General features: G+C 33.6%; 1 protein-coding gene across 2 annotated transcripts in view; it reads left to right on the top strand.

Annotated features, from left to right (window-relative positions):
- The window catches only part of Lrfn5 (leucine rich repeat and fibronectin type III domain containing 5), a 276,989-nt gene that overhangs the window by 111,038 nt on the left and 146,511 nt on the right, over positions 1-19,440 (top strand). Inside the window, exon 2 of one of the 2 annotated variants that reach the window (XM_013012269.1) lies at positions 17,592-17,767. The gene's annotated coding sequence lies outside the window, so the exon portion shown is untranslated. Of the gene's footprint in view, positions 1-17,588; positions 17,768-19,440 lie in introns of those variants that run through there. The other variant, XM_013012270.1, reaches the window with a different exon arrangement.

Raw genomic sequence — 19,440 nt, 5'->3', positions numbered from 1 at the left:
CTTGCAGTTTTATCCATGATCTGTTTCCAAATAAAACTATTTTGTTCTCCCTCATGTTTTATTTATGAGTGTCCTCTAGGTTTAATTTTGTATAAAAATCACATTAGAAAATCACATTATTTTTATTTTTATTTCCAGTTCGTTGTCTGAATTAATTTCATGACACTGTAATAATGTAGCCCGTGCTTACTTTCAGGATTGCTCATTCAGGTGGAAGACACGGGGGCTGATGCTGGCAGTATCATCTGTGTGGGTATGACTTGCACAGAATGGGAAGGGTTGTACTTCCCTCGGCATGGTGCCTTTAGTCAAACTTATTGAATGAATCTGCAGGGTCAGCAGTCACTAAAAGCCCATGCAGACAAAATTAGTTGGTATTGCTTCTTTTTGAAGAAAACACAAATAAAATGGCAGCAGCTACTATCTCTTTAAGAGTTCAGATCCAAAACTTTTAAAAATCAATAAGCCAGAAGTAAAGACGAAATAGAATAACTCAGCAAAAAAGTTTGTCTGAGACTAATGTAAATAGATCATCTTAGTGAATTCAGACAGGAGGAAAAAATATAGCTGACCAAAAACCACCAAGAAATGACAAATCCCCATGAAATGATAAAACCCATTTTAACTATGACAAACACCCATTATCTATATTTTAATAAAACAAGACTGAAAGATACTGTATGATCTTTATACAAGTTTCAAAGTCCTTTGACTAAGATTTTCTTTATAGTTAAAAGTGATCATCTGTTCTATAAACCTCTAATATTCTCCTTTAATTTATCATCAGTAGAAGAATCCATCAAGTCTACTGCAAAAGATTGGGAAAGTTTCCAAATTTTATAGCTGTCTGCCTTCTTGAAGCCAAAACATTTTATGAGTCTCTTGGTTCTAATGTTCTTAACTCAGTTGAGTATCTGAGCATTTTAGGCGAGAGACATTTTTATCACTTTGACAAAAATGGCATCTTTAATTTTAATGGCTTCATGAAAAATTGATCAGCTATGTTGTTTTCGTGAAGTCTTTTAAAAATGAATTTACTAGCCAACAATTCTAAAGGCCCATCCATTTTGGTTTAAAAACTCCCTTTCAGCTTAATATAGGAATTAACTCTTTATTCACGTATTAATAGGAACTAAATGCTCATTGGAGTTAGAGGAGTGACATTGTGAGCACAAACCGAAAGTCAAAGTCAATAAAAGTAAGGACATAATGAACAAAATTCAAATGTTGTTTGAAAGATACTAAGAGTAAACAGGAAACACAAAATATGCAAGGAAATTATTCATCTATAAAATGTAAAAGTCATTTTAGTTTTTTCTTCACAGAATTTGTACAGTCACTACCATTATGAATTTTAGCACATTTTCATTTGTAATTCTATTTTGTTTTCTTTCACTTTCTTTCTCTCTCTCTCCCTCTCTCCCTTTTTCTCCCTCTCTCCCTTCCCCCCTCTCTTTCTGTTGGTACTGGGACTTGAAATTAGGACTTTGTGCTTGTTCGGCAGGGACTTTAGCATTTCAACCATGCTCCTTTGTCAACCCTATATTTTTGAACTACTAATGCTAACAACTCTTAATGCTAAAAAATAATACGTAATTTCACCCCTTTCAATATTCTCCACCATCCCTCCAGACCCACCATTCCCTTCCTTTTCTTAATTTTTGTAGGATATATATTGAATTTTTGACTGCATTCTCTATCTCCCAGATTACAATTTTATAATCACTATGGTAAGATTAAAAAAAATATGGAGGAAATGTTTTCCTGTGATCACATTAGAACATGACACTCATGAAGTTGTTGTGCAAGCTCATATGAAAAGTAGTAGAGAAATGACTTTGTGATAAAGGGAGGTTAGTCATGACGGCAAATTGCAAAGCCTAATATTAAATACATTGAATAGATGAGAAAATACATTAAGTAGATGAGAAAATTTTTATAATAATGTTCAGTATTCATTGCTTCTAAGTTAATGCCATAAGTTAGAACAGACTACTGATTTGGGCTGGCAAATCAGCACAAATTTTCAATAAACTAACCTCAAACATGGTAAATTTTTCTGGGCACTGGTGGCTCAGGCTTACATCAGTAATCCTAGCTGAGATATGAAGATCAAAATTTGAAGTCAGTCCAGGCAGAAAAGTCATGAGACTCTTCTCTCTAATGAGCCAGCAAAAACCAAGAAGTGACAGTATGACTCAAGTGGTTGGGCTTTGAGCAGAAAAAGTCAAGTTTATATTAAGTGAAGTAAGCCAGGTCCAAAAAAACATAGGTCCCATGGTTTCCCTTATTTGCAATATCTAGTATATGTATGAGTCAAGCGGAAAAGGTCAGATAATGTGATGTTAGGAAAATGAACCCTTAGTATGTATTTTAATGTTTTTTCATGCATGTGTTTCTAATGCATTTATAAGATTATCTCTTTGTTGCTTTGTATGTCCCTCCCCCACAGTATAACCTCTGCTTTCACTATATTTGATGTCAGTATAACTTGTGGATGAGATGGGGAAAAACAAGTCGTTTAAGGATACAGGTGGACCTGTTGCAACAATGAGAAGTACAAGTTGTCATGTCAAAAATGAGCTTTACAATGTTGGTGGGGGGGGAGGGGGGGAGGCAGGGAGGATTGAGGGGGGGAGGCAGGGAAGGGATGTGAAGGGTAAACAAAGGAGGAGGCTGCAATGCTTGATAAGAAATGTACGCATTATCCTGCCCATGTAATTGTAACCCCTCTGTACAGTGTGTTCACAAAAAAATAAAATAATAAAAAAAAAGAAAAAGTCAAGTGAGAGTTTGAGGCTTAGAGTTTAAGCCTCAGTACTGAAAAAAAGAAACCTACATAAAAGGTCATTTCCAGTCAAAATTAATAGTAACACATTTATATTTTGAGACTGTCTCTGCCTTTATATGTTAGTACTTATTTTGTTCACTTCGTTAAATTTTATGTGTTTTAGATAAAATGAAACATACATTACCCTTAGATTCAGAATAAATGAGGAAAATTGTATATAATGGAAAATAAATTTAATTCATAAAAATATAATTTATATTTTTTCTTACTGCTCACATCTTTTATGATGGTAGAAGTTATCTCTTTTCTTGACATCAGACTTGATTGAACATCCTTTTACCTGAGTAACTTTTTGTGGAAAGTCAGAGAGTCAAATTGAGTGCTAAGAGATTTACAAGAGTCACTGCAAGGTCTCATAGCCTTTTGAAAATGACATCATCTCTCAGCTTTGCAAAAGTCAGCAAATCATAGCCATGCTACCTATTTTTTTTTTTTGGTGTGGTCACAATAAACAGCATATATAAAACTTCATACTGATAAATAACAAAATATTAAGGTTAGATTTTACTTTTATTCTGAACTGCTACAACCTATATAGATCATTTTATTAATGCATACTATCATTTTGTTTTGTTCTTTTGTCACACCTGGGTCTTGAACTCAGGGACTAAATACTGACCTTGAGCTTTTAGGACCAGGGCTAACACTTTACCTCAGAGACACAGCTGCGTTTCTGGCTTTTTGTTAAATAATTGGAGATAAGAGTTACATGGACTTTCCTGACCAGGCTGATCCTCAGATCTCAGCCTCCTGAGTAGCTAGAATTACAGGTGTAAGCCCCTGGCTTCTGGCCTGTATATAATCATTTTAAACAACACCGAGATTCCCATTCACTCCTGATAGATTGGCCTGAATCAAAAATATAAACAGTAATTGATACTGCCAAAGAGGGACTGTTGGTAGAAATGTAAACTTGTTCAACCACTTTAGAAAGCAATGTGGAGGTTTCTCAAAAATCTAAACCCAGTCAGGCGCTGTGGCTCATGTCTGTAATCCCAGCTACTCAGGAAGCTGAGACCTGATTGTGGTTCAAAGCCAGCCTAGGCAGGAAAGTCTGTGGGACTCTTCAACTAACCACCAGAAAAATGGAAGTAGTGCTGTGGCTCAAGTGGTAGAGTCCTTGCCTTGAGCCAAAGAACTCAGGGACAGTGCCCAGACCCAGAGTTCAAGCCCCATGACTGACAAGTATATTTATCTTAATACAGAAATACAGTTATAGAAGTATAATATAGAAGTATATTGATCTTAATATGTCTATTGCCAAAGTCTAATGATCCATATTTAAAACCACCAAAAGGTTTGAGTTATTAACAATTATGTGGTACCATGTCTATTTAACTTATGCTTCTGAGCAACAATAATAACTAGATTACCTTCTGGAATTTAAATTGTTATAATCTAATCAATCACTGGTAAACAGAAAACACCTCCTGGTCACACAGCAGAATGCTGAAATAAATGTGTTGTTACCAGTAAAATAAAAAAAGTCTAAGCTCATTTCTACCCTATGATCCAGCAATTCTACTCTCAGGCATTTATCCAAAAGATTACATACCAGGATAACCAGGATAGAGTAAGGACAATTGCAAAACCATGTTCACTGCAGCACTATTCATTATAGCCAAAGTATGGAATCAGCCCAGATGCCTCTCAATGGATCATGCCAATGTGGCGTATATATACACAATAGAATTTAATTCATCCATTAGAAAAAAAATAATCTTGCATCACTTGCAAAGAAATGGAAGGATCTGAAAAATACCATGTTAAATGAAATAAAACAGACCCAGAGAAAGGATAGATATTTTCTCTCACAAGTGCAAGCAAGCAAGTTAAAAACTAAAGGTGATATATAAGGGTACACAAATGTATTAACTGAAATATGATATATTCAGGTGTGAATTCAAGTGGTGTAATTACTTAAGCTAACTCCTAGTCCAACAAAATAACATGCCAGGAGTACCGGACAGGGGGATGGGGTCAAGGGAGTAGGGTAGATGAATGAATTGAGATGGGCATGGGGAAAATGCCGTCATAAAAATTTATATACAAAATTAAAAAATACTGAAGACAGAAGTAGGGTTGGAAGGGAGGGGGAGAATGATGCATTAGGTAACTTCAATTATGATGTGTTGTATTCACATGATTGAATGGCAACCCTTTTGTTCAACTACTTAAATAAAAATTTAAAAAGAATCTAATTTTGTTTTTGCTTAAAACAAAAGTTTACAGAGTTTATAACACCTACATAAAATTTAAATACAGGTATTTTATTTATGAAGACCCTTACAACTGTGTACATATGTTTGGTAAGATTATAATAGTGATAGAATGACTGTGGTTACATCTCTTTCTTTTTGTGTTTCATGAAATAGTTTGAGTAACATTGGTGTAAGTACTTTCTTCAAGGTCGGGTAGAATTTAGCAATGAATCCATCAGTCCTAGTTTTTTTCTTGGGGTAAACTATTACTGCTTCGATCTCATTGTTATAAATCTGTTTATATCTTCTTAGTACAATTAGTACAATTTTTTATAGTTCATATGTATCTAGAAATGTACCTCATTCTTCTAGGTTTCTTTGAGTATAATTTCTCACAGCATTCCTCTAAAACATAAATTAGCACATATTGAAAAAGATAATTGGAATTTGTGACACGGAGTCTTAGCATTTCTCCTATTCCTTCCTGTAATGTTTTCAGGGTCTTTGAGGTTTTTGATTCATTTGGAGTTGATTCTGGTACAGGGTGATATTTAACAATCTAATTTTAGTTTTCTAAGTATATAAGAATCTAATGCATATCCTAAAAAAAGGTGATTTTTGTTGTTGTTGTTGCTTTGTATGTCCCTCCTCCACGGTATTGCCCCTGTTTTCACTGTATTTGATGTTGCTATAATTTGGGGAACAGAAAGGAAGAAACAAATTGTTTAAATAGGGATACAGGTTGACCCATTGCAACAATGAGAGGTACAAGACGCTATGTCAAAAAACGAACTTTACAATTTAAGCAGGGATGGGGTGGGTAGATGTGTAGCTGAGGAGGTGGGTGGGAAGGGATAGTAGGGGAAAAACAAAGGAGGAGGCAACAATGCTGGGTAGGAAATGTACTTATTACCTTGCTCATGTAACTGTAACCCCTCTGTACGGTATGTTCACAATAAAAATCTTAATTAAAAAACACGTATTCATAAACTGTTTTGCTACATGGCAACCCCTTTGTATACTACTTAAAGATCATAAAAAATAAAGTATACTTTATCCTTCTGCACATAAATATCTTCTTACTTTCATACATATTGGATTTAGGATTTGTTCCTCAGGCATATGCCAGAAGATAGGATAGATATCCTCTTATGTTTAACTTTAAGTATGTGTCACATTATAATTCACTTGTTTTATGTGTTTATGTCGCTACTTTGGAGAAATTCTCTAGAAGTTCTCCTATGGTTATGGGAAGCTCCTTTTGCTTTTGGGAGAAGGCAAGCCTGAATCTGTGTTTTCACTAGGACATTGGTTTTAGACAGGATCCTCTTGACCATTCTGCTCCAACTTTAAGTCTCATAAAGAATGTTATCTTTGATAAATATTTACATTTAATATATTTAAATGTATATTAAATGTAGTATATATAATATATAATGGGCCAGTTAGCAAGTAGTGAATTCAGTACCTCTAATGCAATCTAGATTATGGCTAACTTAAGCTTTGTTACACTTTTTCAAAACAGCTTTATTGAAACATAATTCCTTTATCATTATAATTTACCCATGTAAGTGAGCAGTGCTATAGACATTTTGTTCACAGAGGTTTGCAATTATCACCACAATCAATTTTATAACATTTCTATTACCAAAACAGAAACTGCTTAGTCATTTCTCTTGCTCTTTCTTAACCCACCCACTATCTACTTTCCCCTAACTTATGTCCTCAAGCAATCAAGTATCTATTTTCAGCTTACACATATTTTCCTATTCTCGATTTTATTTTCACATTCCTCTTGTCTAACTGTAATTATAGTCCCTGTGATCAACATCGCCTCCATATGATCTAGTCACTTAAGTTTCTGTTAACCACTGGTCTATTCTAAATTCTTACAAGACCACGCTCTTTAGATTCTAAATATGAGTCAGATCCTGCACTATTTGTTTTTGAATGCCCGGTTTATTTTTCTCAAAATAATCTTTAAAAGAATCTAGGCAACTCATCTCTTTTTTCAAATAAGACTATCATTAATACATTTTCAACCCACAAAAGGTATTTAAAGATACATTCTGTTTGTCTTAAAATATCTAATGTTTTCTATTTTGGGAGATTAGCCATGATTCTTTGGGGGTATTTATCCTCAGGAATATTTTACTACAACATAGAATGGGACATTGATCACACCCAAATAATATTAACAGTGTTTTTTATATTCTACTGCTATAAATGTTCAGATCGCAGTTCTGAAGTGTTTGACCTTTAAGTTTTAAAGGATATTATTCATCTCTTGGGTGTATTTCACATGAAGTGGTCTTTTAGAAAGCATTCCTAACTAGAGATTTAATAGTTAATTTTCTGAATCTGAGTGTCTATATCTTTGGCAATTTTTGCCCATCTGTCAAATCTATGGAGACATTTTTAAATCCTAGTTTTGTGTCAGTCACTGATTCCCAGATTTAATAAGTGCTGTTTCTTATGTCCTTTCTCAAATTGGTGTTAAAATGCTGAACAAGAACAGACCAAGGACAGCAGGGTTACCAACTAATGAAATAATGTATCTGAAATTGCTTTTCAAATACTGTTTTGTATTCATCTGTAGTTCTGCATCCTACCTTCTGTCTTTTTTATATAACACTTTATCATCTGACCTTACAGAGAACTGCAGTGGTGTAGTCTTCATGGTTTCTTTAATAAGTTTCTTCCCAATGACCTTTTTGTCATCCAAATAATTGCTAATTGAATCATGAAAGTTTCACTGGTTACAGCAGTCTTCTGTTTTCAAGTCATTTTTTTCATTGAAAAACTTTCTCCTCAATAAAAAAAATACTTCTCTGAAATTTGTAGCATATGATTGCTTCTCATTTTCTTTTTTTTATTGTGAAAATACAGAGGGGTTACAATTACATGGACAAGGTAATGAGTACATTTCTTATCAAGCATTGTTGCCTCCTCCTTTGTTTCCCCTTCCCATCCCTTCCCATTTCCTCCCCTCCCCCCACACCCATCCCTTCCTTACCACTTCCCCCCAAAAACATTTTATGCGTACTCCCCAAGTGTCTGTTGAATGTAGGAGCCTATGCTGTAAGGCACATGTTATTTTTAAGATGCTTTTGGACTTCCAAGATCTTAGAAGCCTAAAAGAGAACTAAAGCACATTGGTCTCATTGGACAGGGACATTTTAGAGTGAGTCACTCTGACATCTAAGATCTTAGTTCTTTTCTCTTGTGAATCTGTTCTGAATTCCTCTCTGTCCATTCCCTAATGAGCTCCATATTGCTTTGCAGTGATTTCAAACTCTTATACTTAGTGCGGGAGTGCTTTCAAACTCTCATCCTCTGTGGATTTTTTTATGTCTAAGATAGTCCCAAAGTCTTCTTTAAATATACAATAATTCAAAATGACAGTGGGCCTGTTAGCTTATGTTTCATCCACTGGCTTTAGTGACCATTATAAAACTTATCTACACTTCTGCCTTTTTTTTCTGGTAGTCAAACTAATCAATTTTATTTATTTATTTATTTTTCACTTCTGCATTTTTTCCTCATTGTAGTAATGCTTAGACAGATCTATGTCTCTATGTACATTGATAGGCATGTAGAGATATTTTTATTAAAAATTTCTACACAATTATGTAGATGTATATTTAAAAAACCTATGTTGTTCATATGTCTATGTATGTCTACGTGTATATGGATATATGTGTGCATTTATGTATATATGTATATGTATGTATGCATTATATAAGCCTGTAAAGAAGTTCAATAATGTCTGGTAACAAAAATAAGGACTAATTCACTAATTTTGGTTGACTAATGGATTTAATTTTATTTCTGATTTTTCTGTGAGGCACACTTTATTCCCAATGTGGTAAGAATACTGAACAAATAATTCACTGCAAGTATTAAACTTGTTGTTCTGCATATTTATTTTCTAGTAGAGTACTGAAATTGGAGTCTAAAACTGTTAACCATTAAGATAAATTCTACAGATGAGGCACAATGTCTCTTGCCTGTTATCCCAGCCACTCAGGAGGCCAAGAACAGCTGGAGCAAAAGCTAAGTGACACTCCATCTCAATCAAACTTGAGCCTACTGGTGCACATTTGTTATTTCTAAGTCATGGGAGGCTGCACATTGGGGTAAAACAGTCTCGCTTCAAACCTCCTTGGAATCTGCCTTTATCAATTAAAAGAAAATATTGATTAATGCTTATTAATTCAATGGTCATTTTGCCTACATGTCTCTCTACAAGGTCCTTCCTTTTCTTCCTCATTCCTTCCCCCCTTCACTCTCTTCGTTTCTTTGTTCTCCCTTTCCTTGCTTTCCACACCACGTCACCACAGGAAGTCAGAAATGATTAAGAACCTCTAAGACATTCCCAAAAAATGAAAGTTCTAAAGAATACACTCAAATACATATAAAATAATGTATACTTCATTACATACTTTTCTTAAAATTCTGACTAATGTGAATATTTCTGGAAGCCAAATCAATTTTTAGCATGCAGAATCAAAAGTGCATGTTCCATTTGCTTATCAATATTAATTACACAAGTAATACAAGAGTTTATTCTTTTATTATCAAATAAAACAGGTGTTAGGAAGAACTAGGCATAAGTTACATGAGAATATGTATGTATTACTTCTCACAACTGCAGAAAAATTCCAAAATGGTTTATTATTAATATTCATGTTAATCAGGAGTTCTTTTCTTTTTTTGGGAGGAGAAAATAGGAGGGAGTATAGATTTCAATAATATATTTAGCAAAGCAAATTTCTTTTTTATTATTTTATTTTTATTGGAAAGGTGATGTACAGAGGGCTTACAGTTACATAAGTCAGGTATTGAGTACCATGTCAGTTCTTCTCTCATTTTCTTTCAGTTTTTTTTCCCGCCTGACTCCTTCCCCCACAACTTGAATAGTTCATTTTCAACGTAGCATCTAGTGATTATCACTGCTGAAATAGGGCATCCTTTGTCACACCATTTTTGGTGTCCGTGCCCTCCCCAAAACAGACAGACTTACATACAAGGCAAAAGATGCAGAAATGAAAAATAGTGACAAGGACAAAAAAACCAAAAGCAAAATAATAAAAAAAATTTGTTATATTCCTTGCACTTCATTTTGATTAACATCATTTTTATATGAACATATACACATAACTATTGATCCACTCCTGAGAATATACTCCTTTGCTCTCACTGTTTGAAGATTTAGAGACCTATTTAATTTACCAAGTCCAATTGTAGTTTTTTTCCTTTACCATGCATTGTATTTACTTATAGATTTATAGGCACATCCTAAATACTATATATGAGGACATCCATGAAATCTATGTTTCTTTGGTCTGGCTTGCATCGCATAATATAATTTTTTCAAGTCTTTCCATTTCCTTATGAATGGAGCAATATTATTCTTTCTGATAGAAGCAAAGGATTCCATTTATATATGTACCACTTTTTCTTGATCTGTTTCCACTGAGGGACATATGGGTTGATTCCATACCTTGGCTATGGTAAACAAAGCTGCAATGAACATGATTGTGCTGGTAGCTTTAGTGTGGTCTGGTTTGTGGTCAATTGGGTAAATACCCAGTAGTAGGATTGCTGGGTCATAGGGAAGCTCTATGTTTAGTCTTCTAAGAAACCTCCATACTGCTTTCCAGAGTGGGTGAACAAGTTTACATTCCCACCAACAGTGTGAAGTAGGGTTCCCTTTTGGCCACATTCCCTTCAGGATCTGTTATTGTTAGTTTTCTTGATAATGACCATTGGTTGAGTTGGAATCTCAGTGTTTTTAATTTGCATTGCTTTTAAGGCCAGAGATGTTGAAAATCTCTTCATGTTTCTAATGGTCATGCTTACTTCTGAGAAGAAGTAAGACTTCTGAGAAGTCTTTCTGAGAAGTCTTTAGCCCATTTATTACTTGGGCTATTGTTTATTGTTTATATGGTTCATTTTGGGGAGTTACTTTTTTGAGCTCTAAGTATATTTTAGATATGATGTCCTTATCTGATACATAGCTAGTGAAAATCTTTTCCCATTCTTTTATATTTATCTTGCTAGCTATGTCTTTTGCCATGCAGAAACTCTTTATTTTTATGTGATTCCATTTATCTAGACTTGATTTATTATGACTCTGGATCTTTACTTAGCACATTTTGAATTGTGCCTTGGACCCCTAGTGTTTGCTCTATCCATTCCTGTAAAATTTTCAGGGTATTGGACTTAAATTGAGGTTTTTGATCCATTTAGAATAGAATCTGGTACAGGGTGATATATAAGGATCCAGGTTGTTTTCTGCACATGTACAGCCAATTCTGCCAGCATCATTTGTTGAAAAAGCGGTCTTTCTTCCATCCTGTGTTTTTGGCTCCCTTATAAAATATTTAGGTCTGTAGATACATTTCTGGGTCTTCTATTCCATTCCAATGGTCCACAGGTTTATTCTTGTGCCAGTACCTTTTTTTTTTATTACTATGGCTTTGTGATATAGTTTGAAGTGTGTTATTGATATCCCTTCAGCACTGTTCTTCCTGCTAAGGATTGTTTTTGCTATTTGGGATCTTCTGTTATTCCATAAGAATGTTTAGATTGTTTCCTCTATATCTCTAAAGAATGTTGTTGGGATTTTGATTGGTATTGAATTGAATTTGTAGATAGCTTTAGGCAGTATAGCCACTTTTACAATGTTAATCCTTCCAATCCAGGACCATGAAAGGTTTTACTTTCTTTAAATCTACTTTAATTTCATTTTTTCAGGCTTTTAAAGTTTTTATAGAGGTCCTTCACACCTTTGGTTAATTTCTATGCTTTTTTTGAGCCTATTACAAATGGAATCGCTTTCTGATTTTAGTCTTGCTCTTCTCATTGTTGGCATAAAGAAAAGTTACTGATTTTTTTGGGATTAACCCACCCTGCTACTTTGCCAAAATTTCAGATCAGTTGAAGTAACTTGGGAGTGATGTCTTTGGGGTTCTTTAACTACAGGATCATGTCATCTGCTTTAAAGAAGGATATTTTTACTTCTTTCCCTCTTTGGATCACCTTCATGGCTTTTTTTTTTCTTGCTGTATTGCTCTTTCTAGGAATTCCATCACTATATTCCAGAGGAGTAGAGAGAGTGGGCATCCTGTTTCATTTCTGATTCTAGAGGAAATAATTTTATCTTTTCCCCAATAAATATAATACTGGCTGTAGGTTTATCATATATACAGCCTTAAATATATTGAGGAATGTTCCATGGATTCCTGTCTTCTCCAGGGCTTTTATCAGAAGCAGGAGTTGAATCATGTCAAATTCTTTTTCTTCATCTATTGAGATGTCATATGGTTCCTGTCCTTGCTTTGATTGATGCGTTGAATTGCATTGACGTGTTCATTGAACCAGCTTCACAAACCTGGAATGAATCTTTTTTAAATTTCAAAATGCATTTCTTTTTTATTTAAATATATTTTTATTGTAAAGAACTGTACAGAAGGGTTACAGTTACATGAGTAAGATGATGAGTACATTTCCTCCCAAGCATTGTTACTCCTCCTTTGTTTTTCCCCTACCTTCTCTTCTCTCCCCACCCCCGAACTCCTCCTTCTCTCCCATCGAAGATGTAAAGCTCATTTTCAACACTGGCTTCATAGAATGAGGTTGGTAGTGATCTTTCCCTTTCTATTTCATTGAAGAGCTCGAGGAATGTGGGATTGAGTTCTCCTTTGAAGGTTTTATAGAATTCACCTGTGAATCCATCTATTCCTGGGCTTTTCTTGGATGGAAGGTCCTTTATTGCCATTTCCATTTCATTGTCTGTTATGGGTCTATTTAGTTGATTTAAATCTTCTTGGTTTAGTTTGGTTTTCATCTTTGATTTTATTTATTTGGGTATATTGTCTTCTTTTTTTGGTCAGATTTGTTAAAGGTCTGTCAATTTTGTTAATTTTTTGAAAGAACCAACTCTATATTTTGTTGATTCTTTCTATGAGTTTTTTCAGTCTCTAATTTATTTATTCCAATGTAAATTTGAATATTTGTTTCTGGCTACAGGTTTGAGGTTTGGCTTGATCCTCCTTTCAAGGACCTTAAGGTATATCATTAAATTGTTGGTTTGAGATTTCTCCAATTTGTTCATGTAGGCACTCAAAGCTGTAAAATTTCCTCTTGAGTATTGCCTTTATTGTGTCACAGAGAAACTGGTATTTAGTGTGTTCATTTTTATTAAATTCGACTAATGTTTGAATTTCCATTCCGATCTCTTCATTGACCTACTGGTGATTCAACAATGTGTTGTTCAGTCTCCATGAGTTAGAGGATTTTCTGTGATTGCTTTTGGTGTTAAGCTCTAATTTTATCCTGTTGCAGTCTGACAGGATGCAGAGAATAATTTCAATTTTTCTGAACTTGCTTAGATTTGAGCTAAGCAAATTTCAGTTCTGAAGGAGTTACACAATGTAAAACCATTTTTATTGCTCTTTCAGATTTTTAATGCATCTTATTTGATAAACGTTAGTGAAGTAAATACAAATATTTCAAGCAGGATACTGGTCATTCACATCTATAATCCTAGCTAATTTGGGGGGTGAGATCTGAGTATCATGGTTTAAAGTCAGTCCCATCACAAAATTCTTTGAGACTCTTATCACCAATTAATTCCCTATGCCCTCCTCCTCCAAACACTGAAGAAACAAAAACCTGAAATTGAGATTTTTTATCACTAATTAATTACATACAAAAATGCTAGAAGTGGAATTGTGGTTCAAGTGGTAAAGTGTTGGCTTCGAGGAAAACAAGCTCAGAGACAGTGCCAAGGCCTGAGTTCAAGCCCCAGGACACCTGTCCCCTGCCAGCATTCATTATTTCCACATGTCTTGTGACCTTTATTTTGCATTTTTTCTTACCTATAGGAATTTACAACTACTGTCTGGTAAACAGAACTTCTAAAGTTAAAATCAAATTGTCACATATTTTTTTTCACTAGTGCAATGACTAATGCCTTTTGTGATTAAAGGCATCATTTTAAACTACCATAATGAAATTAATCACTTAAAACCAATACAGATTGATCATCTTGGCCCACCATCTAAACCACGTTGGCCTGTAGCTTTCTGAAATGAAGCATCATTTGAAGTTACATTCTGTGAGTTAATGGAAATTACAAATGCAGTAATAAAATTTTTAGGTCACTAAGATTTATGTGTTATTTAACTGCTGAACTTTGCTATTAGAGGAAAGGAGTGATTAGTTGTTCTCTTTTTCAATGTGACATTTACATTAAGCAGTAAATGCTCTACAGTGCATTAATGTATTTGTCCTGTGATCCTGTATGAGTGTTACTATTTGTAAACATTCTCCTATATGGTAGCTATATTTATCAGTAACACAAATGAATTTCCATATTCAATGAGTATTTCTAATTTAAATTTTACATTAGACTTTTGCATTTGCTATATTTAGTTCAACAGTGCTACTGGTGAGTTCTGCATGTTTAAATGATAGTGTTTATATTGACTGCGCTGAATATTGATGATTTCAGAAACTAATTAATATGACATAAGTTCTCCTTTCTTGTCATTTTTTCTAGTTTAAATTATTTTAACTTATTTCTCTTGATAAAATAACACTTGTATTACAATCTGAATTTTGGAGTAGTTCACTGAAGACAATGATTATATTATGTTAAACAGTGTATCATTCTATGATTATAACTGATTGAATTGCAGGTAGACTATATAATCATATTTCAGAAGAGCAGATTTTTGTATTATATAGATTAAACATCTGGATAACTGAATGCATAAGTTTTAATCATTTCAGAAAAGGTAAACATCATTCACGTTTAATGTATTAGAATTTCCTTCATGCCATTATTTATGACAGATAAATAAAATAAGTTGAAGGATTTGTAACTGTTGAAAGGATGTATATGTTCAAAATGAAGACAATAGTTTAGATTATTCCACTATCATTGTCAAACATTTCCAGTATTTCTTTAGTTTTCAATGGGCTAAAACTTTAGAGTAGCTTAAGAAGGCCATCCATGGGAAATAAAATTATTACATGCCATGAAGAGCACATTAGCATATGTTTTATCTTAAAATAGTTAAATCTTTTTGAAATTAAAGAGAAAGTGAGTACTTGTTTCAAGTAAATTTCAAAGTAAATTTGTGATTTAAAAATTACCTTTGCTAATACTAAGTTTCTTAGCAGTCTATATTTATTGAACTGATGAACACTAAATATAGACATTATAGAGGGTTGGAAAATACCATCGTGAGCTAATAGTGGCAGATATACACAATAGTAGCAGATTTACACTTCAAATGAGATGTTTCCTAATAGCTTAGGATATTTTCCCCATGTTCCCTGGGTTCTTTTTAACAATGTAATTGTTAGGTTGAGAACCATGTTTCTTTGTAGATACGTGTAAAACAATTGCCAATTTTCTAAGATTGGAAGATGGTCAGAGTAACAGGTTGAAATTTAAAAAGTTGACAAGAGCATCTTCTAAAAGATTTAATTTTAGCAGACTATCAAGAAGAAAAAGAAATATTTTTCAGATGATGTTGAAAATGACAGATCTGAAATTGTCATGTGAACTTTACTATAGAATCAGTCTAGTCAGTTTTGTTTCAGTACAGTAAAACACCTGAGCCAAACAACTGAATAAGAGTCTTCTGAAGGTTTGGGGCTAACTCCATTGTGTGGAGTTCTGGTGAAAGTACTACATGAGAATGCAGAAATGCATTTGGGAATGAGAAGTCTGAGTAACTGAAGCCAAGAAGCACTGGGGGCAGAGAGTCCACAGAGTCCACTGGCATACTTCCCTTGACCCAAGGATTTCCTACAAGGGCTTGTCTGAAGAGTCCATAGCATTTTTCAATTTTTCAAGTGTGGCACTCTGGTGCCACACTTTTAACATAGGACCCTTTAGGGAACACCCATCTGAACAAGGGAAGAATCCTATAGATTATCTGGAATCTTTATTTATATCATGATAGATAAGGCAACTCACAGGGGAGATAACCCTAATTGAGGATCTTCATTTACATAGGTACATATGTATGTACCTATATTCTGTAATTCTATAATAAGCATCTTGCATGATGTATGTAGCTTTTAATAGATATATTTATTGAAATTCATATACTATAATTGACCATCTTTCAACTGTTCGTATCTGCTTGACACAGCATTTATGATAATTTCAATGTAAACAGGTTAATTTACTTTCATGAAAAAGTTCTTAACTATTGGATATCTATATTAGGATTATATAATCACCTTCTGAAGTTTTTATTTGACCATTCACACACATTTATAAATAGAAACAATAGAAATAATGAAATGAATCATTTTATTTTACCATTATGCTTTGGGGAAAATAACTTGTTTTGGCTTCCACAGATGAAATTCCATAATTTGAGTAATATTATAATCATTTTAGAGATTCAGTAGCATTTAAAAAATTGAGTGTATTTAAGATTAAAATGTTAGTAGTTGAATATCAGTTGATACAAGTAGAGAAAAGAAATTTAAATAGTGTCTCATAGAACAAGATTATTCAGTTTGATATAGAACCTACATTGAGGACATCAGGAAACTTCACATATCAAATTAATATAAATTTCATTAAGTTAATGTTAGGTGAAATGAACCCCAAGGACTTAAATGTTTTTTTTTTCTTTCTTGCGATTGTTTTTAACATATTTATAAGATGATTTCTTTGTTGCTTCTATATGTCCCTCCCCCACGGTATAAGCTCTGTTTTCACTGTATTTGATACTGGTAAACTTCGTGGAGGGGAAGGGAAAAAGCAAATTGTTTAAATATGGATACAGGTGGACCCATTGCAACAATGAGATGCACAAGACGTTGTGTTGAAAAATGAACTTTACAACTTTGGCGCGGGTGGTGGGGGTGGGGGTGATGGGAAGGGGAAACAGGAGGCAACAATACTTGATAAGAAATGTACTCATTACCTTGCTCGTGTAATTGTAACCCCTCTGTACGGTAGTTTCACAATAAAAATATTTTTAAAAAGATTAATTAATCTGACATTCATATCTATGTTCACTATAGCCACATGTGTTGAAATAGATGGACTTTCTTTATTGAAGACTATACAGGCAACAAAACTTTAGACAAAGCTACATGGAGGCCAGGCTTTCTCAGCCTCATTCAATGCTGTAGCTTCAGTGTCATGTGTGTGCCTAGTATGTAGTTGTTTGTGATCAAATATGCTTTCATTTATGCAATGCTTTAACATTATACTACTTGTTAAATGAAGTAACAAAGAAAGTTAAGTAGTTTATTCACTTTTGAGACAGAAAAAACGTCTCCTTACAATTAAAAGCAGAATGTTGACACATTCTTTGAAACCAGAGCCTATTTCTTATTCCACCGGAGAGGCTTTTATGCAGGTAAATATTTGTTTCTATTTAGTCTTGATATGGTTTGAGATTGAGCAGACAGTAAAAAATAATGTTTCAAGATACTCCAAAGGCAGTTTTTAATCCTTATTTTTGTTGTTGTGCTTGCCTCCTCTGAAGTGTCCCTGTAGCCATTCAGCCAGGTGTTGAGAAGACATGTAGTAGCTGATCACCCTTCCCTCTGACAACATCTTCAGAGTCTGTTTTGGAGATGCTTTCACCCTGTCCGTCTTCTGCAGCAGCCGGGCAGAGTGCCAACTCCTTTGCAGTAGCGAGGAACTCTTCAGGCTCCAGAAGTAAGTCCATGCCATTCAGTTTGATCATTGCTACTAAGTTTACAAACACTTAATGAGAGATTGACTCAGTAATCTTGCAAATTAACTGACAAAATCGACATTACTCATCATTGATTTTTAAAAAATTTATTCTTTTTAATCCTGATTTGTGTTTTTTTCTGGAGCTAAATATATCTACCACTTCTTTTTATAATCTATATCCTATATAAATTATAATCTCTCTATATAATTTATAATCTATATTCTATATATAACCATAGTTATATTCATTTGTTCAGGATTGCATTTTGAATTCATTGCAATTAATATTTGCAACATTGAGGCATAGAAAAGGATAGGTTAAATAACGATTTTGGGAAATGAGTAAATTGGCTATGAAAACAGAATGAAACCCTGGATCTTTTGATTCTTGAAAACTGAATGCTTTTTCAATGATGTTGTCTAACATCCCATGGAAAGTCATAAGTTGGTGATACAGAAGGAATTTTCTTGGGTGTTTGTTTTGTTGTTGTTGTTGAACAAGATGTTCTCTATTTCATTTAGATGTTATAGTAGTCTATGCATATCCATACTGAAAAACTAAAGGAAAGAAAATTACATGTAGGAAAATACATTGGAATGAGAAGATTTGAAGAGCTTACAAAATGCTTAATGTAATACTACATTCAGCTGCTAAACAAATTCCCATATCTTTGTCTCTAATTCTGTCTCTAATTTTCCTAACTTCTGTGAATCATGAAAATATACTAATAAGAATATTTATGTTCATAAGATTTGAAAAGTAGATAATTGCTCATGGAAAAAATCAGTTTTTTTCTAGTATCTACTTATGATCAATTATTTTGCATTTTTTCTAGTTTATCTGCCTCAATTATGTTTTCTTCTTCCTACATATTTTGTGGTTTAGATTTCCCTTTGTACTTTTGGATATAGGTGGGCATCAAAATGTTACTAAACAAAAATGGCTTTAGGGACATTTTTATGGACAACAAATCTTTGATAAAAATTTGTCTGTCAGGGGTTAGATGTTGTACAGCTGAAATTTTCTTGAAGGAAATGATCAGGACATATTTAATAACCTTATTTTAATTTTGTGTCTTATTATAACTCCTGTATGCCTTAGGTAGAAATGAGCATGTTATTAAAGAAATGTAAGACTACTGTTAAGAATTTGTTCATACATTACAATACTACTAATTATGTATCATTAAAAAACAATTAGTATGGTCTTGTTAATGTGATGGAATTCAAGGGGAAGTATTTCTTCTAAGACATACAGAAGAAGGCTATATCTAGCTTATACTGTGGTTAATTCATCCTAACTGTAACTGTGGCTCAAAATGACAAGTGTTAGTATGCAGATGATAAGTTAAAAATAATTATTTTATTATAGGCTCTTTTCAATGTATATTTTTGTTACTTTTTCTCTTCGTACATGATTTATTCAATTATTACAAGATTTGCTTCTCTTGTGTTGCTTTTTGAGCTTTGTATTAAAAGAAGATTTGAAGAAAAGATCTCAATTTTTTTATCATATTTGTTGGAAAGAAAATCTTTTTATTTTTATTTTTTTCTTTTTTTGTCAGTCATGGCTTGAACTCTGGGCCTGGGCACTGTCCCTCAAATCTGCTCAAGGCAAGAGCTCTACCACTTGAGCCACAGCGCCACTTCCT

The sequence above is a fragment of the Dipodomys ordii genome, unplaced genomic scaffold, assembly GCF_000151885.1.
Source record: "Dipodomys ordii isolate 6190 unplaced genomic scaffold, Dord_2.0 Scaffold16, whole genome shotgun sequence".
NCBI lineage: Eukaryota > Metazoa > Chordata > Mammalia > Rodentia > Heteromyidae > Dipodomys > Dipodomys ordii.
This window is presented reverse-complemented; position numbering and strand designations above follow the sequence as displayed.